This window comes from Taudactylus pleione, unplaced genomic scaffold, assembly GCF_031769625.1.
Source record: "Taudactylus pleione unplaced genomic scaffold, aTauple2 ptg000016l, whole genome shotgun sequence".
Classification (NCBI taxonomy): Eukaryota; Metazoa; Chordata; class Amphibia; order Anura; family Myobatrachidae; genus Taudactylus; species Taudactylus pleione.
Window position 1 is genome coordinate 8,814,153 of NW_028284418.1, and position 27,711 is coordinate 8,841,863.

The 27,711-nt window shown below is 44.8% G+C and overlaps 1 long non-coding RNA gene across 1 annotated transcript in view; it reads right to left on the minus strand.

The window, feature by feature from the left end:
* LOC148540886 (uncharacterized) overlaps positions 1–26,371 on the minus strand; it is a 173,689-nt gene extending 147,318 nt beyond the window's left edge. Inside the window, exon 1 of the long non-coding RNA XR_015878444.1 lies at positions 26,024–26,371. This is a non-coding gene — a long non-coding RNA (uncharacterized LOC148540886). The remainder of the gene's footprint in view (positions 1–26,023) is intronic.
* Between the last annotated feature and the right edge of the window lie 1,340 nt (positions 26,372–27,711).

The window sequence follows — 27,711 nt, forward strand, 5'->3', positions numbered from 1 at the left end:
GTTTTGTACTGTTAGTAACTTTTCTTGTTTGCTCATTTGTTTATGTACTTTGCTAGGCGCTGCACAACCCTTGTGGCATCATATAATAAAGGATAATAATAATACTGCACTTAAAATGTAAATGTATTTCATAATGCTACTAAAAACTAATGTTATCTGTCCTAAAAAAAGAAAATGTAAAAATCTCTACCATATACAAAGTCTTTAAAAATTACCCCTTAAAAAATTAAAGAACATTTAAAATGCAAGAGATTTTAATGTTTAGGGTGAGCATGTACTGATGCTATGGGGCCAGTCCTAGAGGAAAAACAAATAATACTTTTATCATTTTGAAATTAATGATAATAAAATGACAGTTTTTATATAATATAGGAATGATTCCCGGACTGCACACCCTGAATATATATAATGGGAGGTGCTACTTGTGTGAGACTATTATTGTAGGCACAGAAACAGACAGATCTCAGGTGCACAACTCCAAATTACTGATAATATATAATTGCAATAACATCTTGCAATCTTTTTTTGGGACGTGGGTCCCCTGGATTGCTTTGCTTGGTCTGCTCCAGGGCATTGCATTATAACACATTCTTTCTTTTCTGCACAATTTTAATACTTTGTTTGTTTCATTATATATGTATCTTCACGTTTCTATGCAGCTATAGCTGCTCTTACTTTTATATACTTCACTTTTCTCACTGTGGCAATGCCCTTTGGTGGCTAGGCTGCGCTGATTTAGGGGTGTCCTGCGCTCTGGATTTGAACCCTAGTATGTTAGGGACCTACCCTAAAGAGGTTACCTGGATGTACACAATGACGTGATTATCGAGTTTGTGAAGTGGGACCACAATGACTTGTTTCAGCGAGGATCAGCCAAACAGGCCGCCCACTTTCACTGGCTAAGAGGGCAGCTTACGGGCAGAGGATGGCAGACCTTGGAGACATAGCCATTCTTCTGAGCGGCCGGGAGCGCCACCTGTTTTTGTGAGCCTCCTGGGCATTCCGGGAGAGTAGGCAAGTATGCAGCTAATGCAATAAGTACTCTGTCCTTTTGGGTGGGGAAGACATTGCGTTAGGTTTTGCTACAGACATAGAAAAGGGGGCATGGCCTTGATGTTAAGGGGCGTGGCCCTGCGGCACACCTCCCATTTTCATCACCCCACTGAGTGAAGAGATGCTATGTGCAATTTTAGAAAATGTTTGACAAATACGTGACAAAATCCTGTACACTTAGAGGGGTATTCAATATGAAAGGTTAACTTCCCTGGCGAAGTTAACCTTTCATATCGGAGTTTTTTTCTGCGTAAAGGTATGGTGTGTGCTCCCGCTTATCCCCGTATTCAAAATAAAATTAACGAAAACGGGAAACTCCGAAGTTGGATTTGCGTAAAGTTACGAATTTTTCCTTAAAATAATTTAAGACCCCCCTAAAGTTGTAAAAACATGGGGGAACACTATGGGTACCCCCGTTTTAGCCTTTAATTGAAGGTCGGAGATTTAAATAGCCGCAGCAGGTGTTTTTTTTCCGACATTGAAGAAGTGATGCAGAAGAGCACTTAGGTTATTTTTTTCGTTTTTTTAAGTGGTCCCATCAAATTTGGGGTACATGAAAATGGGTACTAGCATATTTTGATGTCCCTAAAGTCAGTTTTTAAAAATTCTGCATTTGTGCACCTGCCGCTATAATTCTATTCTAGAAAACACCTGCCGCATACTTGCAGAATAGCCCTGAACCTATTTCCCTATTGTTTAACAATTTTTTCCCTTTTTTTTTTTTTGCACCCCAATTTTTAAATAAATTTTTTGGGGTGTCCCTATTTTTTTTTTTTTTTTTACTTTTTTTGACACAGTTCTGTTTTAAATGTCAATCTCAGGGGTGCAGGCTATTTTTTTTAAGCCTGCACCCCTAAACCCCAATTCTGCACTTTTTTTCGACACCTATTCAATGGTGAAAAGTTATCACCGTTTTTTTAATCAAAGACTTTTCAAAACTGCGATAAGTCTTTGAAATTTAATACGGTGTAAAACTAAAACCAGTGATATTAACGCCAAAAAATTAAAAAGTGCGATATTAACGCAAAAAACGATGTTATCGCACCCATATTGAATACCCCTATTAGAGTGATTTTGCTGAGTAAAGGAAAGCCCAATAAGGTGCAGATCTTCCCTGCCTGTGAGTACATAAGCTGGCATATTTGAATTGCTATGCGGTGAAGCAGTGTTCCCCCCAGGCTGTTTTTTGCGGGTGCACCACCCGGCAAGAAGCAACCTACCACCCGGCACTTTGGGAGCCTGCAAGTGGGGACAGTATCTGGGAGCTGTATAAAAATGACCAGATCCTAAAGAGTTTGCAGCTTTTTATCAGACGACTGGGCCTCTAATAAGAAGAGGAGAATTAATATAGAAAATGTTATTTCAAGTTTAAATCATTATAAGATGAGGCTTTAAAACATTTTATTATTGCTATGATTAAGGCCTCCACCCAGCTACTTCTTGATGCCACCCGGCTGGAAACATTTTCTGGGGAGAACACTGTGAAGGGTAGACCTTAATATCAACTAACGGTTGTGCACAAGGATGGTATAGGTCGAGTATTTATTGGATCATCTCACAAAATATCTGCCTCCAATTTATGTAGATGCCAATGATTGGTTGGATTTAAATCTAGGCTTTTATTAGTTTTATCGTGCCAGGCTGTATTTTACATTGCTTGCGCACGTCTGTGGAAGTTATCTGCCTAGAATAAGCACATGGCGTTCTGTTGAAAGTACTAAATAAATGAACTTCCTCGCACTGTGCAGCAGTGTAGAACACCAATGTGTGATATCATGGCTATTACACTGAGCCTGTGTGTTGTAAATTACCTCTGATCTTCATTATATCTTTGATGTTTTAGACTAAAGTGTACATAGCACGGGCAGAGCACTTACTCCACTGCCATAATATTTGGAATTACAAAATACACACTACTCAGACTCCGTGTCACACTTCATTACAGTCTGTCACACCTTCTTCTGGTCATGCTTCACTGTTCTGTTTCCAATTTAAAGAGATGAAGTGTTAATCTTTCACCAGCAGAGGGAGCTCTTTTACACTCATTTCATGAAGCCGCAGTCTAGCCACCCAAAAATACATTTTATTTTACATACTTAGTTTGCCACAGTGGTGTAAATATTATTTGCTGTAACATCAAGAATATATAGTTGATTATCTTCACAATTACATTTCAGTTTGAACATGCTGAGTCATAACTGATCTGGTGACCATCTTATCAGGAAATACATAACTCATGCCATTAAATTATCCTCTATCAGACTGTGTGCGTCTTTATAGAGAGTTACAATTACATGAAGCTCAGTGTTATTGTAGATTTACAGAAATGTAAGTATAGGACTGATCCTGCTCTTTAACTCTCCTCGCTGTCCTTCAAATGTATTTCTTACAAAGCATTGTTACAGAATCGTATTGGTCCAGAGACAATTGGAGGTTCTGAGTCTGGTGCATCTCAGAGAAGTTACTGGGGTTGTGTGAAGGAGAGGCACAGGACAGAAGTATCATTTTCTGTTGCAGGCAGTGGTCGTTTCCTAGTTCCTGGGCCTAGTCTAGCTCACCAGCTGCTATTGCCAATTCTGTCTGCATTACAATGTTAATCACCTTTTCATTTAGGGCCTGATTCAGAAACAAGTCCAAATGTGTATATTTGCAAGCTGTGCATGTGTGGTTGAAAGCAATCACAGATTGTGCATGTGCTGCACCATGCATACATACGCACATGGACAGACATATTACTGTGCCCGGTTCTGGGCAGCAAGCACTGATCGTGGAAATGCTGTTGGCATGTAGTCAGATTTCCCTGCTCTTTCGGAGGGTGTGGACGCAGTTGGGGCTCCTGTTTCTAATGGCTCTTTTGCAGTCACCCTGGGGTAGGTGTAAGTGCTGATATTGATGTGGGCGTCTGCAGGCAGAAAAGCAGTGGGCGGGACGGCCCTCTCGGATGCTGTCGGACGGATCACAAGGATAGATGGGCGGAGACTGGCATACGCCAGCAAGCAGGCTGTATCCGACTCAGAATCGGGCCCATACGCTCCGTATTGACAAATCCATTCTGAGTAGAGCCCCACAGATACACATGCAACAAGGTGCATGGGAAGAAAAGGCTGCTCTCTAATATTAGACAATTTCTTCCTGTTAGCAGGGTCGGACTGGCCCACAGGGGTACAGGGGAAATCCCCGGTAGGCCCCACTGCCTGAGGGCCCCACCTTCTCTTCTAATCTCATGTTTTAGACAGTCCACTTGATTACATTGTAGAGACAGACCATGTAGTGTAGAATCCACATTGTCTACTGGATATATCATCTGATGGTTAGCCAAGCCTCTGTGGTGGCTGGCCACACCCCTCTGGAAGCTAGCCACACCTTTTAAGCATGGGCCCCTACCACTACCTTCCCCCGGTGGGCCCTTCTTTGCCTCAGTCCAACACTGCCTGTTAGCAACTGCTGTTGATGCTATTCACAATGATAACGCATTAATAAACACAGTGATTCACCATTACTGTCATGCCAGGATAGCAAATCCGGAGACTAGGCTGTCCTGGTGATTATTGTCTTCCGTTAACACTTCTTTCCTCACTTTTGACTTGGAGCCTTTTTTGCGCCCATGGTCAGCACACACACAGACGGGATCCAAAGACCCCTTTCCAGCAATGCTGTGACCTATGTGCTACAGCTGCTACCGCTATCCTCAGATGACTTTAGCTATCAGGGTCAAGCTCCGAAAAACGAAACCTCCTGGGGATTGATAAATTGCTCCAGACTACAGTCTTTGTTGAGAAATTTCGGGATGTGTTATTATGTGTTAGCTTTCATAACGCAGGAGAACATACTAGCCAACCCTCCCTGATTGTCCCTGAAATAGTAGCAAACTCCCTGAAGAGTATAGCAATCTCCCTGATTGCACCTTACCCCCATTATGAAGCTGTTATATGTATATATATATACACACACACATATATATATATATATATATATATAAACATATAGACATTCAAATGGGATCATTAGTATAATTTCCCTGCATTGGTTATAAGGCACAATGATCCCTATGGCTACATGCATTTTCTGAAAAGCATCGGTGTGTTTTCATCAACAAGTAGATCTTACTAACTGCTTTGGGGCTCATCTACATTTGGACGTAAGTCAGCTTTATGACACGCCCCTGAGATGTAGCAGTACACGCCCACTTTACCGCCACGCTCATAGGTGATGCTTTCACAATCTCCCTGAAATGCTTTTTCAAAAGTAGGCAAGTATGTACTGTAGTAGATATCTCTGATAGTTCCTGCATTAGGCTTTTTGATAAATAGCCCTGATACCTAAGTTTGTCTTAACCTATTGACGTGTTGTTAAATAGGTCCCTAAGGTTAGATGGCACCTGAGCTTGATGCTGTGTACAGGACATTGGGATCAGGAGGAATGCAGTACATGGCATAATAAAACCATGCAGGACATAGGGTACAAAAGTGTTAATGGGGCTCAGACAAGTTTAACCTGTGTCTGTGCTGTTTGAGGCTCTGCTCTAAAATCACCACCATGTTCCCTGTGTTTTCTATAAAGTGTCCATCTGCTAAACAGGTGTGCCCCAGCCTACCAGCGGTTTATCTGTGCTCCAGCACCCAGGCTAAACTCTCGCCCCCTCACTTTGCCAGCTATGAGCTGCAGACCTTCATGAGAGGAGACCATTATTTATATCCCAACTATTTCATCCTACTTTACCCCTTCTCTCCCCCTTCTCCTTCTCCTCTCAAACAAATGTGTTGTGTTAGTAGCGTCTCTGCAGGACAAAGTGTGCGTTTGTCTCCCCTCTGGGGAGAAATGAAAGAGAGTCTGTGTCCTCCGTACCATGCTGGGACCTCAGCTCTTTATACTTTCAGCTCTACAGGACAAATGCTATCTGAGGAGACATAGAGACCCTCTTCAGAGCAGAATGGGGGGCTTGTTCTGATGGTCCTTTAATGGCTAGCTAGGAGTGAACGTTAGGACAGAGGGGTCTGTGTCCTGGCTTTACAATGGGCTGAATTATTACAGACTCAGCCTGGGAAGGGGGACAGCTTTGCATTCACATTATTAGAGGGGGGGTGGGGGGCTCAGCTCAACAATCAGAGATGCTTTGCTTCCCTCTGAGTATTTTTGGGGGATTTTCAAAAAGCAGCTATTCTGGCAAATGCATCGTTCTCTGGATTTGTGTGTAGAAAGGTACAAAAGTTGGTTCTATTTCTGACAGAATTGGGAATGTCATTGGGAACCTAAATGAACTTTTTAGCTACAAAACCATCCAAATACATCCTTGCATTGATTATGATTGTAATTCACAGCCACATACTCCAATGCTAGGTATTGGATATGAACAATTTGGCTGATTCCATCGCATTGAAACGACAAATCGTTCATATCGTCCAGTGTGTATGCACTAAGTCACTGACATCGTCCGTCTGACCTGCATTTCGTTGTTGCCGGCATCGGCAAGTGTGTATGCACTTTTGATGCCGGCTCCCCCGCCGGGTCCCGTCGCTAGCGACATTGCGCTGGGTACACATCATTTAGTGTGTACCCAGCTTAACATTATTTTGCTGTTTAACAAGATAGATACGAGCTCTGTGCATTGAGGAAGGAAAAAAAACTGGTCCCCACAATAAAACCCTGTTCATTATGGAGAAAGTATTTTACTCTATACTGTCTCCCAGCTAGGCTTCCTCCAGCTCACACAGCAGGGGGCCTGTGATGTGTAGAGAAAGCCAGACCAGGAACTAACACTCTATTCCAGCAGCACTATACTGTCTCCTAGTCAGGCTTCCTCCAGCTCACACAGCCGGGGGCCTGTGATGTGTACAGGGAGCCAGCCCCGGAACTAATACTCTAGTCTAGCGGATTTCAGTAGACTGACTCTCAGGCTAGCTTCCTCTACACAACTTTTCTTTTTTTATTTTACTTACTAAATAGATCACAAAGCAAAACACTATTAAGCAAAAACTAAAAAAAATAAAAATTAAAAAATCACTTGATGACCTACATATGTGTAATGCGGCGCGAGTTGCCTGTCACAAGTGAGCCTCTAGGTCCTGTGCGACTGTACTAGTGCAGAGTGTCCTTTTCACCCAAAAATGAATATCAGTCGCAATGCAATGCAACTAAGACGCACAAGGAGACTGCTCTGATTAATTTGGTATGAGACACTTGTATATCTGTGTGCTACTGAGTCTGTAAATGAAGCATAACAGAACTTGGCGTGGAAAAAAATCAGCAGCGGCTGCACTGTAGCACTTCGTATATATCAGTCGCACACAGATATACAAGTGTCACATATCAAATGAATTAGTGCAGCATGAAAAAGACACAAAAAAAAGGAGACACTTGTACGGGACCTGACATGGCGAGAGGGGCTGCAACAACAATGTATATAGATAGACACATATGTATTGACTCACTTAGGCTTGAATCTATTGCCATGTGTACACCTTTATTACAAGGATGTTTTTAACAGTCCCAACCAGATTAATTAAACATCTGTATTTAATTCCAAAATTCTTGACTAATCTAGCACACATGCTGGAAAGCACGGGGGGGGGGGGGGGGGGGCTGAGATGTGCACTGAGCAGTTTTTCTTTGGTACTGCTATTTGGAAACACAATTCTAAAGCAGTGGTTCTCAACTCCAATCCTTAAGTATCCCCCACAGATCATGTTTTCAGGATTTCTTTAATCATGCACAGGTACGTTAATTAATTTTGCTTCTACAATAATTATTCCACCTGATGCCACAGAGAGAAACCTGAATACATGACCAGTGGCATCCCTCCCCTAATGACAGCTGGTGTGGGGAAGGCTAAACAAAAAGGGGGCATGACCTCATCAACGGGTGTGGCCTCACGGGAAGGGGCTGTAGCGCACGAAGGGTTACTCAGAAACTCCCCCTGAAGAAGCTAATTTTTTTCTCTGACCCCTGCTTACTAATGCTGCTTCTTGCAGTTGTGAACGCTGGCCTCTGAAATGATTGGAGGCTAAAGAAGCCTCCAATCGCTTCAGAGGCCAGCGTTCCCAGTGATGCACTGCGTGGGTGATGTCATGACGTCACCCGCGATTTGAGGAGCCTGCCCTGCGCACCTGCTGGATCTAGACAGATCCAGTCAGAGCAGAGGCAGAGGCAGTGGCGCTGCAGGAGCGGAAGCCAGCGGGAACGGGAACGAGCATGGTAAGGTAAGTACTGGGCTGTGGGGGGCACTGCATAAGGGGCACTACTTTAGGGGGCCTGCATAAGCGGCACTACTTTAGGGGGGCCTGCATAAGGGAACCTACTTTAGGGGGCCCTGTGTCTGGAGCACTACTTTAGGGGGTACTGCATAAGGGGCACTACATTACGGGGCCCTGCATATGGGGCTCTACTTTAGGGGGTACTGCATAAGGGGCACTACTTTTGGGGGCCCTGCATATGGGGCAAAACTACAGGGGGCACTGCATAAGGGTCACAAATACAGGGGGCACAAATACAGGGGGACCGGATAAGGAGCAAAACTACAGGGGGCACTGCTTGAGGGGAACATATACAGGGGGCACTGCATATGGGACACAACTACTTGGGGCACAGCATAATAAGCGTTATTGCCTGAGAGCCAGTGGGGGGGGGTGGGGGAGTTCAGCCTGAGAGCTGGGCGGATGATGCCTGCTTTCATGCTTATGGGGGCAGAGTGGGGCTGTTGAGATAATTCAGGGGGGGTGGGGGTGGCAGGAGTGACACATGATGGGCCGCTCCAGTGGCATGGGGGGGGGGCTGAAGTATGTGAAGTATTATGTGGATCTGGCTTGTTTCAGTGTATTTTATGTGGATCTGGCTAGACTCAGTATATATTATGTGGAACTGGCTAGACTCAGTATATATTATGTGGAACTGGCTAGACTCAGTATATATTATGTGGAACTGGCCTGTATTTTCAATGTGCTGGGTTCGCCCCCAAGGTGACTAAAAATGGGGGTGTATCTCAATCCTGCATTTGCCCCTGAGAGGCGTGGCCTCGTGGGGGAACACCAGTTCAGCGTTCTTATCACTCAGGGGAGGTTATGATGGGAGGTGCCCTGTGTGCATTGCTGGCTCCTTCACTGTGACAGGAGCTGAGTGCTGTACTTAATGCTAAAGTGCAGCACCCGGCTCCTGTCAGTGAAGGGGACTCGGCACCTTGGTGTCACCCCGCATGGGGGTGACACCCAGGTGCGGCTCGCACCCCCTTTGTGACGCCACTGTACATGACTTATGCCACTGTTGTGGAGCATAGAGTTCATACAGTATTATGGTTGCTTTGTGTAACACAAAACTTGATGATTATTACGTTATTGTTGTACCATTGGTTTATTGGCATTTGGGAAAATAAGTATTTTTTTCCTTTACAATTTATCACTCATGAATATGACACTTTGGGCCAACTGTAATGGGGGGAGAGTTTCGAAAATGTGAGAGTTTAGCAGTTAACTTTCATATTACATTGGTCGAGTTTTATCTTCAAAATGGGAAAACATCTGAATGAGTTTAAATTGTGAGAATTTTTTGAGTCTAAAAAACCTGCGAGTTTGCTTGTTCTCAGACTCTATTACATTGGCCAAGTTTCAAAAATTGTGAGTTTACTGCTAAACTCTCACCCTATTACATTTGGCCATTTGGGCCTGATTCAGAGTTGGGAATAGAGGAAGACAGAGCACGTAACTGTGAGCCTGGACCAACCATGTTGTAATGCAAGGGGTACAAATACATAAATTTTTTGCATGTGGGGTAAATAATAGCTGCTTTTGCATGTAGACCACAAATACTGCACAGCTTTATTTTTACACTGCAGGTTAGATTTCAGCTTGGACACACCCCTCCCAAATGTAACTCTATCTGCATATTTTAAATCTGCCCCAGCTGCAGTGCAACATGGTTTCACCAAGATGATCAGTTACTTGCTATATCTCACTCTATTCCCAACTGTGAATCAGGCCCTTAATTCGTTACTGTTTCTAATGAAATTGGGTATTAAATATTGATTTATCTGGTTCATAGTTGCCTACCCTCCTGCATCCTACGGGAGACTCCCGCTTCACTGCAGAGTCTCCCGCTACCCTGGAATGTTTAACAAAACCCCGGATTCCATACTGTCGGCGCATAGGACAGGGACTAGATGAGAGGATGTTATGACGCGTGACATCTGAAACTTGAATATTAGCCACCCCACCTCCTGAGAGGAGATGTTCGCCTAGATCTGGCTCACCTCCTACCTCCGGACCTCCCACTGGCACCGAGGTTTAGGCAGTACAGCCTGGTGCTTCCGGTCTGCCTTGATCCGCCCCCACAACCACCTGCTTACAAGTATTGAAGAAATGGCTGGTCTCCCCTGGTCCGCCCCGGCTCCTCCTTCACCGGCCGCTGTCACATCACAAACTCTGGGGTTCCCCGTCCCTCACAGGCTCACTCTGCTCTGCTGCTGCCTCTGAAAACACTGGGCTGATGGCAGCCACGGTCAGTACCTCAATGCAGGTCTTCCCTCTCCAAATGTTCCCTCAAGACTCCTACACCGTCTGCAGTGCAGACAGTCTCTCCTCAGCCCCTGGGGCATTTCAGCTTTATTCCCATGCATCTGTCCCTCTCCTCTTATGGTCTGTCCTCCAGGAACACTAACGGGCAGGCAGGGCTCCCCATCCCAAGTCCAGTGGGAGATTCCCTGCCATGACCCTCACTACCATCCAACAGGCTGGCTGGGGAAAATCAGTAAACCTTTTGGGAGGGGGAAGGAGGGGAATGCACACAAGAAGGGGGCATAGCACGGGACAAAATACAGTAATATAAAGAATGTGCAATAACAGCTATACTATAATTATAATAAAGTACTTATATAATAATTTTAACATATGTATTTACACATATTCAAGGGCACACTAGTACAGGTGCTACTCCCAGAGTCTGGGATACCACCCCTACCCTCCTGCATCCGCTACCCCAAAATGTTTAACAAAATCCTGGATTCCCCATTGTCCCGTAGGGTATCCGATCTGCGAATGTGCAAGTCCAGATGGGATAGGTGCTGGATGAGAGGACGTCATGACGCGCGATATCTGGATGCTATCTGCTGGCCACAGCAGAGTTGTGTGTAGCAGTGGCCTCCTCTCCAGCAGCATAGACATGCATAAAACCTCCCCAACCACCACTAGTGAGTAATTGCAGTAGAATTGTACCCTCCAGGTATGAAAGCCACATATATCTAGATTTTCTACAGTCTTCTCTCCAGGCAGCTTTGTACTCTACATGGGATGGGGGTTATGATATCTGGATAGATTGGGTAAAACATTTGAAGGATACTTAGGGCCTGATTCAGAGTTGGGAATATAGAGAGATATCTCTCAACTGTGAACCTAAACAAACCATATTGCAATGCAAGGGGTGTAAATACATACATTTTTTTACATGTGGGGTAAATACTGGCTGCTTTTGCATGTAGCCCACAAATACTGCACAGCTTTATTATTACTCTACAATTTAGATGTCAGTTTGGAAACACTCCTCCCAAATCTAAATCTCTCTGCACATTTTAAATCTGCCCCACCTGCAGTGCAGCATGGCTTCACCAAGAAGATCAGTTGAGAGAGATCGCTCTCTATTCCCAACTCTGAATCATGCCCTTAGTTTATTGGGTGGAACATTATGAGAAGGGGATTAAAGACATGCCATGGGTGTTACTAGACCCCTATAGGCATCACTAGACACGCCCCTCCAGCGGTGCACACCTTAATGAAGCTAGACACTCCTTTGGGCGGAGCATGGCACACCCCTCAGCAACACGGCACTATGACGGACTATAATCTCCCTGAAACTAGTTTTCAAAAGTAGGCAAGTCTGGTTACAGGATGGCCTAGGGTCTGGGCCTATCAGATCTAATGCTCTCATTGGCTGCAGGTTGATGTAGCACGGTGAGGGTTCTAATGCTCTGATTGGCTGCAGGTCAGTGTAGTCCTCTGAATGCTATAATGCACTGACTGGTTGCATGTCAATGCAGCCCGGAGAGGGCTCCAACGCTCTCTAATGCTCTGATTGGCTGCAGGTCAGTGTAGTCCTCTGAATGCTATAATGCACTGACTGGTTGCATGTCAATGCAGCCCGGAGAGGGCTCCAACGCTCTCTAATGCTCTGATTGGCTGCAGGCTGTTTTAGTTATGTGAACTGCATAAACAAATGCAGTAGATGGTCACACTTCTGTTAAATGTCTCTAAAAACAGCAGCAAGGAAATAAGTTTAGATGTACACACCAGCACAGTTCTAATTTTCTTATATATTTTACCATATACTGTCCATGCAACTGCCCTCTATTTAGTTAATTTAAACATTGTACTGATGAGAACACACTATTACTCATTCCTGTAAAAATAACCTATGTGAATTCATTTGTAGTATGTACAGTGTGGAACTCAAGAAGAAACAAATATTAGTGTAACCAAATCAGCCCCCCTCCTGCTCCAAATTAAGACTTTTTGTAATATATGTAAAATGGAAATAATATACTGGTCTACACCAGCCTCATGATCTCAGCCTTTTATGTCTGAAAGTTACCAATTATGGGCCTGATTCAGGTGTGGTGCCAATATTCTGATGCCGATCTTTGCGCAGATTGAGCGATTGTTTGCCGTTGCGAATGTGTGTAACCCGCACTGCGCTTGTGCTGCAATTGATTTGCAATTATGCTCACATAGAGGATTCACTCACAAAGTGAGTGACAGGTAGTCAGAGTTTGGAGGAGGTAACGGGGGGTAGTTAGAGAGCAGGCGTGTCGGACCATTTAAAAACTGTTTTCTGGGTGTCCAAAAATTAGCTGCTGCGTTCTTGGTCGCAGCAGGAGAGCCCTCTGCATGACTAGAGACCCGCTGTATTTGCGGTAGCTTAGTCTAACTCAGAAGGCTGACGGCCGCCTATTCTGCGTTTGACGTTTCCGGTTTTGTGCGTGAACGGTGGATGTGAGATGCTTTCAATGGGTGTCTCTAAGCACTGGACAGCAAATGAACCATTATCATATTTTAGCAATTGCAATCTGTCAGAGATTGCAGCTGTGATAGCATTTGCATCCACTTCTCAATCACGCTCTGAATCAGGGCCGTCCCTCCTTCTTTTTGGAGCGGCCTCCAGGCCGCTCGCATAGCTGTGGGTGACCACACACAGCTATAGCGAGCGGCCAATATGATGGTCGCGAAGGTCAAGACCATCGCGACCAACGGGCTTGCGACGAGACCCTTGCGGTAGGGTCTCGCTGCCGCAAGCCCTGGAGTGCTTTTGGCTCTATCAGAACACCTTGGGAACACCTCCGTCTGTGCAGCAACGCCCCCGGCATGCCCACCAAAGGGGGCGTGCTGTCAGTCACCATCGACAGCACGCCCCCTTTGGTGTGAGACCCATAATGATGGCTTGGCCGTCGTTATTCGGGTCTCGCGCATGCGCACGACGGAGCCGCCGCCGTCGTGCGCATGCGCACTTGGGCAACATCGACCCGCTTGCGAGCGGGTTTGAATCAGGCCCTCAGTCCCTATGTGTCAAAGAGAATTATAGTGTTTTTTAGTAATGTCTGCTAACAAAGTAACTTATATATCTAAGTCAGTGACTTGAGATGTGCAATGGACTAACTAGGTAAATGTGAACTCAACAGTAAATAATATTGTCTTTAAACTATTGTATATGAAAGCTGTAATATAATTGATTTGGCTTTATAAAAAATGAACTTTCATATTATTTACATATTAGTACATTGGGTCTGATTCAGCATTGTATGCATATAGCACCTAGGGGCGTAAGTTCATCCCAGTTGTCCGGAGGCAAGTTAGAGTTTGGCGTGAAGCCCCCCCCCCCCCCAAAAAAAAAGTAGAACAAACATGTTGTGTGTGTATTTCAGCATTTGTGCATGATTTGAAGTTGCCACACGCTGGAGACCTGCAGTATCGACATCAAGACCCAGGTCAGGGGTGTATCTATAATGGGTGCAGGGTGTGCGGGGCACACAGGCCCCTGGGTCCAGTGGGACCCCGCACTGCACACCCTGCACTCATAGTATTACTTACCTCTCTGGTGTCCCACATTGGCGCAGATGTCCGGCGCTGTAATAACAACTGGAAAATGGGTGCCGCAGCCATTTTCACCGTCATATGCGCATGCGCAGCACCGGGAAAATGGCCACCGCGGTCATTTTCCCGGTGACCTGCACATACTCTATAGACTCTGGGCGCACTCTAGTGAATCTATAACTCCGGCACTGCCAGCTGCCAGACAAAGAGGAGGGGGCCCGTGTCGGAGACTGCACACGGGCCCCTTCCTCTCTAGAAATGCCCCTGACCCAGGGTTAGTTCTCCTAAAGTTAGTCCATAGGTACAAACATATATATATGTAGTATTCTCAATTTGTACATGCGGCATCAGACACACAGCAGCACAACGATGTGCGTTTCGCTGTGGCTTTTACAAGGTTAGCCTTGACAGTGTCGAATTAGGCACATGCGCTCATATACAATTATGCCTTATATGTACATTTTGTTCCAGGGCTCCAGGTACGCTGCGTGACAACGACTGGTGGATCAGAGTCAGACTCACCAAGTTTCAGCCGACTCTGCAGCAGCACATGCCGGTGAGCCGCCGTTTTTTTGTGATGCAGAATCAGAGGTTAGCGGCGAGTGGCTGTCTGTACCGGTCGTCCCTGGGATATGAGATCAGACCCTATTGCAGGTGTTAGCAGGGCTCCCGGGACAGAGCAGATCAATGCAGTAGCAGCGGCGGGTGCACAGCCGCAGAGCTGCAGTGGAAGATCAGCAGTCACACTCGTTTTCCTCTGTGAACCACATAAGTGCTGCTTTACATGCTATTCTGTCTCCCAGCCTTTGTTTGCATGGAGCTGTAATGTCGCATAACTGTCCCTCTGTTTAGAAGTAACAGACACAATGGTTCCCTCAGACAGCAGTGATCCTTCAACAAGTGGTCACCAGGGACGTGCAGTCAGGGTAGGCAGGGGAGGCTCTCATACTCCCTCCCCTATCATACTCCCTGTCATGCTCCAGAGTTTTGATATAAAAACTGTTGTTTTTTTTTATACGTGTGCTTCCCCAGCCAATGACCTCACCACACGTCACTGGTGGTCACCAATACGACTGAGTTGGTGAAAGCCATCCTGCGGGGCTGCGATTATGGGGCACTGACTGATTGCTTCGGGGTTCTCATCCTGGCGGTGCTAGCTATGTTGGCTTTCATCTGTCTCATGTTTAAGTACAAAGTATTTTTAACTGTAATTAAACACATGCCATGTTATATTCGCTGCACACTATTATATGCTTGTTATATGTACATTATAAGCTAATTAATTTATAACAAGTGCAACTTTCCCTGGGCTCTGCTTACAGCTGGCTGCGTTGTATGTAATGTGATCTCTGTTTCTCTGTATCTGCCTAATTACAGGGATTTCCCATGCTCTCTGGCCACCCAGTCTCTGCTAATCAAGCATAGTTACAGGCTCTTTACAGCTGAGCATATACACACTACTACACGTATGACCTGTTACCTATTCACACTACTACACGTAGGACCTGTTACCTATACACACTACTACACGTAGGACCTGTTACCTATACACACTACTACACGTAGGACCTGTTACCTGTACACACTACTACAAGTAGGACCTGTTACCCATGCACACTACTACACGTAGGACCTGTTACCTATACACACTACTACACGTAGGACCTGTTACCTGTACACACTACTACACGTAGGATCTAATTTTTGGTAAGGTGGGGTGGGGTGTAGGGTAAACAAAATTTGCTCCTTGGGCTCCACATGGTTTACAACCGGCCTTGGCAAAGTTCTAAATCAAATTTGCAAACACTTTCAATTTTGTTAAATTAGTGCATGATATAAATCTGTGGATTTTGTTTAGTAGGTCTTGGAGAGTCCATGCAATTACGAATAAAGTTAGCCTTACAATTATATAAGTCAGTTGTTCCCAAACTTTCTTGAATCACGGCGCCCTAGAGCATCAATACATTGTGTTTATCTGTCATCCTTTGGGTCAGTCATGTGGTGGTGGACAGGGTTGAGCCTCTGTTTGACCACATATTTTATGATATGAAAAACCAGTTCTGGTAGCTGCCAATCAAATTGACCAAAAATTATTTTATTTGGTACTGGACCACCAACCTGTGGCACCCCTGCAAGTGTTGTGCGGCACCCAGTTTGGGAACCACTGACTATACAGTAAGTCATGCAGCGAGAGGTTCTTATAACAGGATGTAGCTTAAATCCCGACCGCCGGTAAGTAGTGGGGTTGGGGAAGGGTTAGGGTTAAGTGTTAGGCACTAGGGAGGAGGGTTAGGTTTAGGCTGTGGGGGGGGGTAGGTTTAGGCACTAGGGGATTAGGTTTAGGGTGCGGGGAAGGAGGGATAGGATACCTACCATCAGGTGTCGGTATCCTAACCCTGTTGGGAAGCTGGCGGCGGGATTCTGACCACCGGGATCCCGAGCGTCAGCATCCTGTACCTAACCCCTTATAAATAGATGATACAGTATTCACATTATTGTTGCTAGTTTATAACAGTCAGCACTATCAAACAGAGGCGCTCGCTCTGAATCAGGGTCGGTCTTTTTTTTTTTTTTTTTTTTAAGAATGGCCTCCTGGCTGCTTGCATAGCTGTGGGTGACCACCCACAGCTATAGCGAGCGGCCAGGAAGATGGATGCGATGGTCAAGACCATCGCGACCATCGGGCTTGCGACGAGACCGTTGTGGTAGGGTCTCGTGGCCGCAAGCCCCAGAGAGATTTCGGCTCTAACGGAGCCGAAATCTCTCCCACTTACATCACTCGTGATGTCAGTGGGGCCGCCCCCAAATGGAGGCGTTCACATGGGAACGCCTCAGTTTGGGCAGCCACTCCCCCGGCCCGCCCACCAAAGGGCTCAAGCTGTCACTCAACATCGACAGCTCGCCCCCTTTGTTGCGAGACCCGGAGCGACGGAGTGCCCGTCGCTATTCGGGTCTCGCGCATGCGCACAACGGAGCCGGCTCCGTCGTGCGCATGCGCTCTGGCCCACCATCGACCCGGTTGCGAGCGCACAGCGCTTGTGACCGTGTCTGAATCAGGCCCAGAATCCAAAGATTGAAGTATTAAAACATTACTCTGCAATTTCTAAGCCACCACCTTATAATTCATAGCTGCACTATTTTTTGATGTGAGACCATTAAGAAAGTTATAAATCCCTTGTAAATATAGTGATCAGTGAGCCTGATTCAGCTTGGATCACAGGTCTGCGGACGCACGCACCCGTTCCATGTTTGCGTTCTGCGCATGCACCGCAGCGCGTGTGCACAAACCAACCGCTGTGAACGCAGCGGACACGCAGAGCCATGGAGAAATGATTGACAGGAATTGCCATTTGGGCGTGCCTGTGCGTTTGAACGCCATTACAGGGCGTGCATAATTAAGCTCCTGTGACGGCATATGCAGCCAGGGGTCTAGATGGCGACTGGAAGTTTTGCAGTTTGTAAGTCAGATCAAGCTCAACCACGACTGTGCGTATGGGTCCGATAGTGCTCGATGTTACCAATGTTTTCGCTGACTTGCGGATGTATATAATGGGAGGTGGGCGGCGTTATAAGCTGGTGGGCATCTTTGTATTGTGCAGCGGTCACATTGCGATCGCAATCATTTGCATAATTTTGCAGCGAGCGGGTGTGTGCGATTGCAAACTTGCGATCCGTGCTGAATCAGGCCCAGCGATCACTATCACTGCCATTTGCTGCATAGAAATTCCCTGCCAGGAGGCCTTGCAAGTGCTTATTCTAGGTATCTGTACAATTATGCTTAGAATTGGTTAGTTCCCTACAAGTAATGAAGGTTATTCCTAAATTCAGCAAATTCTTCACTAGTGAGCAAACGTTGCAACACAGCCAAGGAATGAGAGGTAGAAGAGATGACTCAGATCTTCACCCCCTCAGGGGCTGTGAATTGTAAGGAGAGTTTTGTACTGGAGTGAACCTGGCTGTGTGACTCAGAGGAGTGGCACAATACAACCAAGTAACCATCATTAGGATCAGCTGAGAACAGGCAGTGCAGTGGTTTATGTTACTAGCTGCAGTAAGGGAGAGGTACATTAGTAGCTAATTCTAAATCTATTTCTAACATGAGAAATATACTGGCTAATATGGAGGGGATGTAGTCAGCAGTGATGTGCGGTGAGGTGAGGCAGAGCCTCACCTGTCATACTTAGGTATACTCCAGAGTTTTTACTATAATAATTATAAGAAAAATGTAAAGAAAATATTATAAATATCTTCTTTGTATTATTGTAATCATTTTTATAGGCAAAACTCTGGAGTAAAAATTGTAAGGCAGGTTAGGCGCTGCCTCCCCTGCCTACCTTTTCCGCACATCCCTGATCAAAACTCACCAAATTTCCAGCACTATATACTGCTGCACCTCTGTATAATGCCCACATGAACCCTCGGGTTCTTACATTTATCTGTAAATCTGACTCGGATACTAGCCAGTGCCTCCCCAGCCATTTACCTCACCACACGTCACTGGTAGTCAGGATGCCGAACGTCACAATACTGACAGCGGCATCCCGACTCACTGGCATCACTAGGGGGTGAGGGCTGCAATGGGTGACACAATCCAAGGAAGTGACACCAAAATAGCAAAGCTTCTCTGCTATTTTGGTGTCACCCCGTCAGATGGTATCACCGAGCAGAGAGGAGAGGCTGTGGGCTGCCCCCAGCAGCTGCCAGAGTGCTGGGTAAGGCAAGCCCACTGTGTGTGGCTGTGCCGGGAACAGGGGACGTGACATGGTCATGCCCCCAAGATTTGCACACATAAGGGGGTGTGGCTTAACAAATCGAGACCACGTGCACAAGGAGTCCTGCAGTGCAAGCCGGATCGGGTGTCACCATAGTAAGTGATCCGCTGTCTCAACTGTCAGAATCCCGACAGATTGCGAAGGTAATTATTAGGGTCAAGGGGGGATTTAGGGTTAGGGGGAGAATTAGGTACTAGAAGGAGGATTAGGGTAAAGGTTATAATTTATACAAAAATCTGTCGGGATTCAGACTGTTGGGATTCTGATAGTAAACATCCTGACTGTCGGGATACAGTACCCACCCCATATGGAGGGTATCCTAGTGTGGTTAATTTCTACTGAGACACAAAACTTATAGGGCTGGATTTCTGTGAAAAATTATTCCATATCATTAAAACATATATAAAACTAAATGTTTTCATTAATTATTAGAATAGAAGATCAGGGTGTAACTATGTCATTGAAAATTCACATATTTGGATGTTTATTACTATATTTTATCAATTGCATATTAATCATTAATATAATTTGCCCTGTAATAACACTCTAGTATACTGTATAACATCCCCATCCCCACACTCTACTGTACATGTAGCCACTGAAGGCTCAAAGCATCCAGTCACAGGGGTAAATGTAATAGCCATCGGCGAGATCCCAGCGAGTCTGCCTGATGTATTAAGGAGGTAATCGTTTAAAAGACAAAACCAACCTGCTTTGTAGAAATACAAGTCTCTCTCTGCCTTACTATTTTGTGTTGGTTACATAAACTTCTTAGCAAAGACTTGTAAACTATCTGACTCTTCTCCACACTGGGACGAGGTTTGTTACAGTCCTCTGCATACATTCATCGCCATCTGTCCAGGAACAGTTGTTTTTAAATTACTGGCGCTAAAGTCATTTCCTGCTGAAATTGCAAAACCTAATGTTGGCAGACGGTGCTGGAAAATGGGCTTCAGATCCAGGTCACTTTAGATACAGTCTGCTCGAGAGTGTATCTAGCTAACAGAATTAGTTAGGCAATGAAAACAAAAAGGCCCCAAACGTGGAATAATCCTTTAAGGTGAAAGCTGCATGTATATTTAGGCATTTCTGCCCAGCCTACCTAGGGCATCCAATAATTGTATATATTACAATCACGTCAAAAAGTCTGTGCTCTTTATAAAAACAGATAGGGGGGAATTCAATTAGCCGCTTTACCGCCGGCTAATTGATTCCCAAGGATAATTCAGTTAGCCCTAAAAAGACTTGGGACTTATAGGGGCATGGCCTAATCGCGGGAGGTGTGGCCACCCCCCCCCCTCCCCCAAAATATGGGCGCTCTGAGGAGAGGAGCTCTATGAGCCCCTCAGCCAGGGGATGGGTTGAATGACACATCGCATTTGGGATGCGATGCATCCGCCGCTCTTTGCGTGCATGCTGCCGTTACACAATGGATGAACCTGGGAACTTATCCCGGATCCTCTGTGTTTTTCATGTGGTTAAAACGGAAGGTAATTGAATTGGCCAGAAAAAAAAATTGCTGTAAAATCCTGTTTTTAATGCACAAAAAATTATTGTGGTCAATTGAATTCCCCCCTTAATCTTTGAGTAATTTAGTAGAAATGTACTTATAATTTACGCCAATATACATTTAAGACAATCATTAATTAAAGAGGCATTAGGATGAGCAAGGCGTGTAATGCAATATAGAAGCCCGGCACAAGTTCATCTCTTGATCAATGACCATGTCATCTGTACCTTATAAGTAATCATTAATCATGTCCCTTTTGAACTTAGGAGGAAAAGAAACTCACTTGTTATGAACACAAAAATTGCTGACTGACAACTTTAAACTGTAGACCAAGCCATTAGACCAATGTCCAATAATGCATCAGTGCAGTATATGCATTTCCACTGCACCCATCACACAAAGGCATCCTGCTGACCCTCTATATTTTACTCTTTCCATTCAAATAGTTGTTTGTTTTGGCTCTTACTTATAATGGCTGACTGATTGCTATTTAATACTTAGGGGTATATTTACTAAACTGCAGATTTTTAGAAGTGGAGATGTTGCCCAACCAGTCAGATTCTAGTGATTATCTTCTAAAAGGTGCTACATATATGTCAAGTAGCATCTGACTGGTTGCTATTGGCACCATCTCCACTTCTAAAAACCCGCACTTTAGTAAATATATACCCTTAGGGGCCCATTTATCAAGGATTGCTTTTGCAATGCGATCAGGGCATGCCAATAACGCCCCTGATCGCTTTGCAAAAGGAGATCTCTTTGGCCGGATGTATCATCCGGGACATGCAGGGACACGAGCCCCGAAAGCCGAGCCCATCCCTGCGATGTCTCCGGAGAGCTGCCGACCACTACAGGGGTGTGCGTGCGCAGTCCCGGGAACTGCACATCCGCCATAGCCGGGGAAGGTTCTGATGGATCCCTCCGCCGGCTAATAGTGCGCGGTGTAGCCCATAGGCTACAGCGGCTAACTCCACCTTCAAACGGTGTTAGCTGTGGGTGCCAATATCTGGAATGCATCGCCTTTTGGATATTGGTAAATTTGGCAGCATCGCAACCCCATAGAAACCTATGGGGGATGTGGCTGCCAGCGGTAATAGAGGAATCACAGCAGGTATCTGGGGCATACTTAGTATTTGAGGTAAACCCCCGAAAACGCACCTCAAATACATTTTGATAAATGGGCCCCTTAGTGCGTTATGATATTTTCCAAACTCTGACACTTGAATTTGCAGATCAGTTTTTGTCAGTGCCAAACAATGTCCAGCTGAACATGAAATCAGCATGTATGGTATGGTTAACAGCAAATACACGCTTTACAGATTCCATAGGCCAGACAATTATACAGCAAAGAATGCTCTGTATGGTATAGTGTAGTGATTACCACATACAACCTGATGGCCAGCCACTACTTACCCCTTGCCTAACCCCCACACTATCAATCAGTATAGAAACACCCATGGTGTCAGCCAGAACCCTATAACACATAACAGTGCAGGTGGGCACTTGTTAGCTTCTATATTATGACTGAAGATTTTTCCCCAAAAGAGGGGGCTTGTTGTGTGTTGCGCATGTGACATGTCAGGTCCGCATTCACCTTGCACCCACTACCACTCTCCGCCTGTCTCATCTCTTTGCAGAAGTTACCAGGCTCACACAGGCCTGTCTTTATCTTTGCAGTCCTGCAGGTCTAGACTGGCCACTGAGCATCAAAACCTAAACAGGAGGAAACCTACAGGACACTCCCGGCCTGACAAAAAAGCTCTTGTGCTTATGTTCTTCACTGACAAGCATTACTTTGAGAGAAAACCTAGCATGTAATCCTAGGAAAAGTGTGCAATGCCAGCACACCCATCCTGTGCTCCCAGGGTGTTCTTCCAGGGGTAAGCAGCTCAACAGGTATTGCTTTCCCATTCCGCTTTAACATGCAAACGTAAAAGTGCAGAGTGTATCAAAATGTTTATAGGTCATATCACACAGGTTCCCAGTGTAAGAATACACCTCAGTACAACTGTTATTTAAAACAGAATACAAACTAAATTTAATGTAATTTTATTTACACACACACACACACACACACACACACACACACACACACACACACACACACACACACACACACACACACACACACACACACACACACACACACACACACACACACACACACACACACACACACACACACACACACACACACACCAATGAGCACTCTTCTTTATCATTATATACTTGTCTTCTTCAGCTGTTACCATCCAGACAAAGAGTGTCCAATGGTGCAAAATTGCAGTTCTAATGCGTCATTGCATGGCTGACCCTTTTCTCAGTTGAGATTTCCATGCAGTGGTTCAGCTTTATATTGTTCACATTTTGAAACACTGCAAAATAATATAGGCGGAGGCTCTCTAGTGAGTACATATGAACAGGCAGACAGATCTTATAATCATTATAGGTAGTTCTTATCTTTACCAAAACACAACTAGAAGTATGTAATCCAACAATATCCCATTTACAACCTCTTATAGTTTCTGTAACACCTTGAACAGAATCCACAAAAGAAACATTCTTGTGATGCAGTGGAGATAAATGCATTGTGATTGCAGCTGAGTAGCTGACCTCTCCCACTTGTATAAAATGCTTACGAATACTCCTTATCACCTTAACCCAGCCTAAAACATCTTTCTTACAGGAATAAAGACTCTATTGTGTTGAAATAGGGGAAAAGTCCAATATTTCTGCAATTAACTTCTGACAATCTCACAATTCCCTTTAACACTAACCAGTTAACATTTAAGGTCTCTGACTCCTGGTACAAAGAGAGATGTCAGACTATAAGCTCCAACGACTCGAGCAGGGCCCTCTTCACTCATTTGCTTTTCCTTCCCTCACTTAAAGGGGGGATCGGTGTGAATGACCGCCGGACCTGTGTCCGGCGGTTCAAATCCCGATGCCGGAAGATTGGCAGCAGTAAAGATCCCGACAAGGTAAGTAACTAACTATCCCTAACCTTTCCCCCCCCCTAACCCACCTTTAGGAATGCCTAACCCAAACCTCCCCCCTTAGTGCCTAAACCTAACCCCCCGTAAGTGCCTAAACCTATCTCCCTCCCCCTCCCCGCAGCCTAAACCTAACCCTCCTGGGGTGGGTGACTAACCCTAACATCCTTAACCTAGCCTGACCCTAATCCTAAGCCCCCCCCCGGGAGCCCCTAACCTAACAAACCCCCTTCCCCCCTCCCGTGTCGGGCTCCTGGCCTAGTCCCCTATCGGGATTGCACAGTCGGGAAGCCAGCGGTCAGCATTTCGACCGTCAGCTTCCTGACTGCATCCCCTTAAAGGATCATCACCTCCCCACTGCCACCAATAGCACCAAAACTTTGGGTTTGGCTGCCCTGCTGCTCATTTGGGCATTATGACTGCTGCAACTATGTTTATAAATCTTGTCCAAGTTCTGCAGTGTTTTGTACTGTAATGGGTACACACTGGCAGATATATTGGCTGATCAATTGATCGACCAATATATCTTGTGTGTGTCGGCAAGTGTGTACCAACGATATGTCTGTGAACGACTTCCTTCACAAACATATCGAGTCAGCTGTGCTGCACAGCTGATGGCAGATATATCTGTCCATCGCGCTGTGTGTACGGGCAGTGAGCCGACCGCCCATACACGTTGCTGCAGAGGCCGGTGGGACCCGCGGCCAGATGGTGGTTGGTCAGTGTGTATGAACAACCATCATCTGCAGATATAGCTGTTATGTGTGTGTCCAGCTTAAAGTCACTTTTTTCTTGCTTTGTTCATACTGATTATTTATGTACTCTGTAAAGCCCCCTTGTGGTGCCATATAAATTAAATGATACTACTAATACTAACAATAATAATAATGTGTCATTGCATTTGATCTGTATCTGGTATAGAATTGCCAGTACAGACATCAAGGAGGATTTTTCTACATACATATTAATAATGACCATCTCCAGATAAGATCATTGTGAAATGAATGCAGTTCAGTGACTATAACCAGCATTTGGCTCCTCTCTTCATACAGACATCTGTTTCCCAGTCTTTAAGCCTGTATTCTCCATGTGGGTCCTTGACACTGGCTCAAAGAGTTGTTGTCTAGACAGATGTTCAGTCTTAACCCCTAAAGCACATCACAGACACAGAATGGATCTGCAGTCACACCGCACTGCCTGTTGGGATTTTGGTGTGCATTGTTGGTAAAGGTAATACAATTATGTGGGACAGCCGGTGCACATCACATGTTAGGCTGACCTTGAACAGCGGGCTGCTTAAAAGAGGAGTCTGTAAGTGTAAATCTGGGCAATTGCTACAGTCATTCTATTAGGGCAAACTGCATGTTAAATATCTTCCCCACTTTCTGTCTATTTGTACGTATCTGACACATTTTTCCAGAATTTGAGATGCTGATAGTACACTTACACAATCTTATTAGGTGTGAGACATATAACTACATACTGTACATTACAATCTGCTCTATATGCACTCATTTAGTGGAGTTGGGCACATTGAATGACATTCTCATTTATAAACAGAAAAATTGTCCCCTTCCCAAGGTCACACGTTGTGCTCAGTGCTGTCAGATACTTCTTAGTGTATTATATTGAGGCACTTTTGGCAGAATTAGCACTTTGTTTACGAAATGAAGTTCTGAATGTGGTCATATTGCCATGCAGAATAGTTCATTGTGATCCTCTTTTTACTACCAGCTAAGACACTATATTTATTGCATTTTTAGATTATTATTAATAATATTTATATTATTATTTATAACATTTTCCAAATTCCTGAATAATCTGAATGACCTTTTTATAGACCATCACATATGCAGCTATGCACAATGTTAATAACATTGTACATATTGTTAGAGAGTTGTGTTATTAGCAATAACTTACAGACCACTGTTTATCAACAAGAAACAGTAATACAGTCTGCATTTAAAATGGAACATTAAGTCACTAAGATGGTCTTTAAATGTAATATTTGTCCCAGTCAATACAGACCACCTGCATTAAAGATCTACAGTATGTTACCAGAAAAATACAAGGCTATTGGCTTAATTGTAATATATATTAATTGCAACCTCGTAGATACTGTGCAGAATAGCTTGTCCCAGGGCACTGCTGAGCTTACATGTGCAGAGTTGATTGATAACTAAATGCCACTGCTGTGTTGGTGTATTCCACTAACCATATAGCCAGCAAAATGAATGACTGCCGCAAGATACACAAGGGTTAATTTGGCTGTTGATACTAAAGTAGAAATCCACATGTTTAGCAGTCTCACTGGCCTGAGTGATCTCATAATACAATACAGGTGCTATCCATGAAAGCTGGAGGCGCTGCCAGTTGCCACAGGATAAATGCCCAACAGCAGAGGGAAACTCTACACACGCTCAGGATGCTAAATGGTAATGTCAGCGAGCTGGACCTGCAGAAAGTTGACAAGTGGTAGATGGTACAGTATATTCAAGACCTCTCCATGCACTTTCTCTAGGGAACTTACATATAGATCTAGTTCCTCATACAGACACAATCCGCACAGAATGCAGCAGCCACCAGCTGGAGCACCTGCCATGACTGCGCTTTCGTCTAATGCCAGTCACTTACCTGCAATGATGGCTCTGACGACGAGGGTCCCTGTGATATCATAATCCACCAAAAGGAATTCTTAAAGATAAATCCCATAAAGTAACCCGAAAATGAATAGATCCATAAAAAAGTGATTTTTTTTTTATTCCACAAAGAATGTGAATGCTGTTTCCATAGGAGATACATTGTTGAGCCCATAGTATCCATGCTGGGTGGTTAGTAGGGTGTAAATCCTGTGCACTGTCCCGGTGACAGGCTGTGATCTGTAGCATCCTGAGGCTGGAGTCCCAGCAGCTGGCTGGCTGGTCCCCTGTCCCACTGACTGCACAGAACTGTCCTAGTGGCTGGAGGTAAGAGTAAATTTACTCCTGGACACCCCCTTCCTGTCAGGGACTAGCTAGCAACTACAGCCCTGAGCTCACAGGAACAGCTCCAGCTGCAGCAGTGTCAGCCTCTGTGTGGGCAGGCTTGTCTCACGGTGCCTAAGAGTGTTAACCCACTAACTGCTGAACACAGCTGATGTGCTCACTGTTTCTTACAGCAGTAGTGTACAGCTTTCCCAGTATTGGAGGACAAGAAGGAAGAGAGCTCTGCACTTCTGATCTGATAAGAATGAATGTTGATTGGAGAAGCTTTTTTTTTATTACTTTAATGGGAGATAGTGGGGCAAAATATAACATTTTATTCAATAGAACGTTATTCTATAATATGCACAGAGGGCAAATGTTCTGTAACTGCATGTACTGTACACATACCACCACAATAGTCCCAGTCCCTTATTCAAGTGAGGCATCACAGTTTAATGACTCAAATGAGAGGATTTAGGGGTTGTCTTTATTTCAGGTGTACAATTTATCACCATGGTTTCCATTCTCTAATCCAGGGACTGCTCCCTAAGTGCAAATCTGCACCTCTTAAAACTCTTTTAAAGATCTTTCCTCACAACTAAAATTGTAGTTTCCGCATTTATGTGCAGTACAAGGCGTATTACAGAGCCCGTCCCGCTTTGATAAAACTATCTCCATCCAGGAGAAGTAGCATCTGTCTCCACAAATGCATGCCTAATGCCATATTGGGGCAGTAATACATTTTTCATAAACAAAGTGCTGCACTAATAAATGTTTCACATATAATATATGAATATATTTGTGTACTTGTCTTGGCTGAAAGAAACTCCTAAACACGCATGTATAGAATATATATATATATATATATATATATATATATGGTTTATTCAAAACTGGAGTAAATACTGTGGATTGCTTATGTTTGTTTTATAAACCTGAAGTGTGGGTGTAGCAACCAACTAAACAGAACCAGATGGGTGCTGTTTTGTGTGAACAGTGCACCCAACACTGTAGTATCATGAGGAGAGGGTCACGAGACAAGAGTGGCTCAAGTGATTTGTGGGGGCCCTTGATGCTGTCTAATTAAAAAAACACGATGATCGTGGGTCTAAACCAGGGATGGGGAACCTCAGGCCCGGGTGCCGTATAAGGCCTGCGGAATCATTTGGTCTGACCCTCTGAGCTTTTTTCTTCTAGCCTCATCTGGCTAGCAGGGTGCCTAGAATGGCAATTATAGAGAAAGGAAATTTATCTGCACACTCCAATACGTAACGTGTTACGATTATATAGAACACCCCCTATTAATTATCAGCCAATGATGTTCAGTTATGGGGGTGCAACCCTAATTCAACCAGGTTA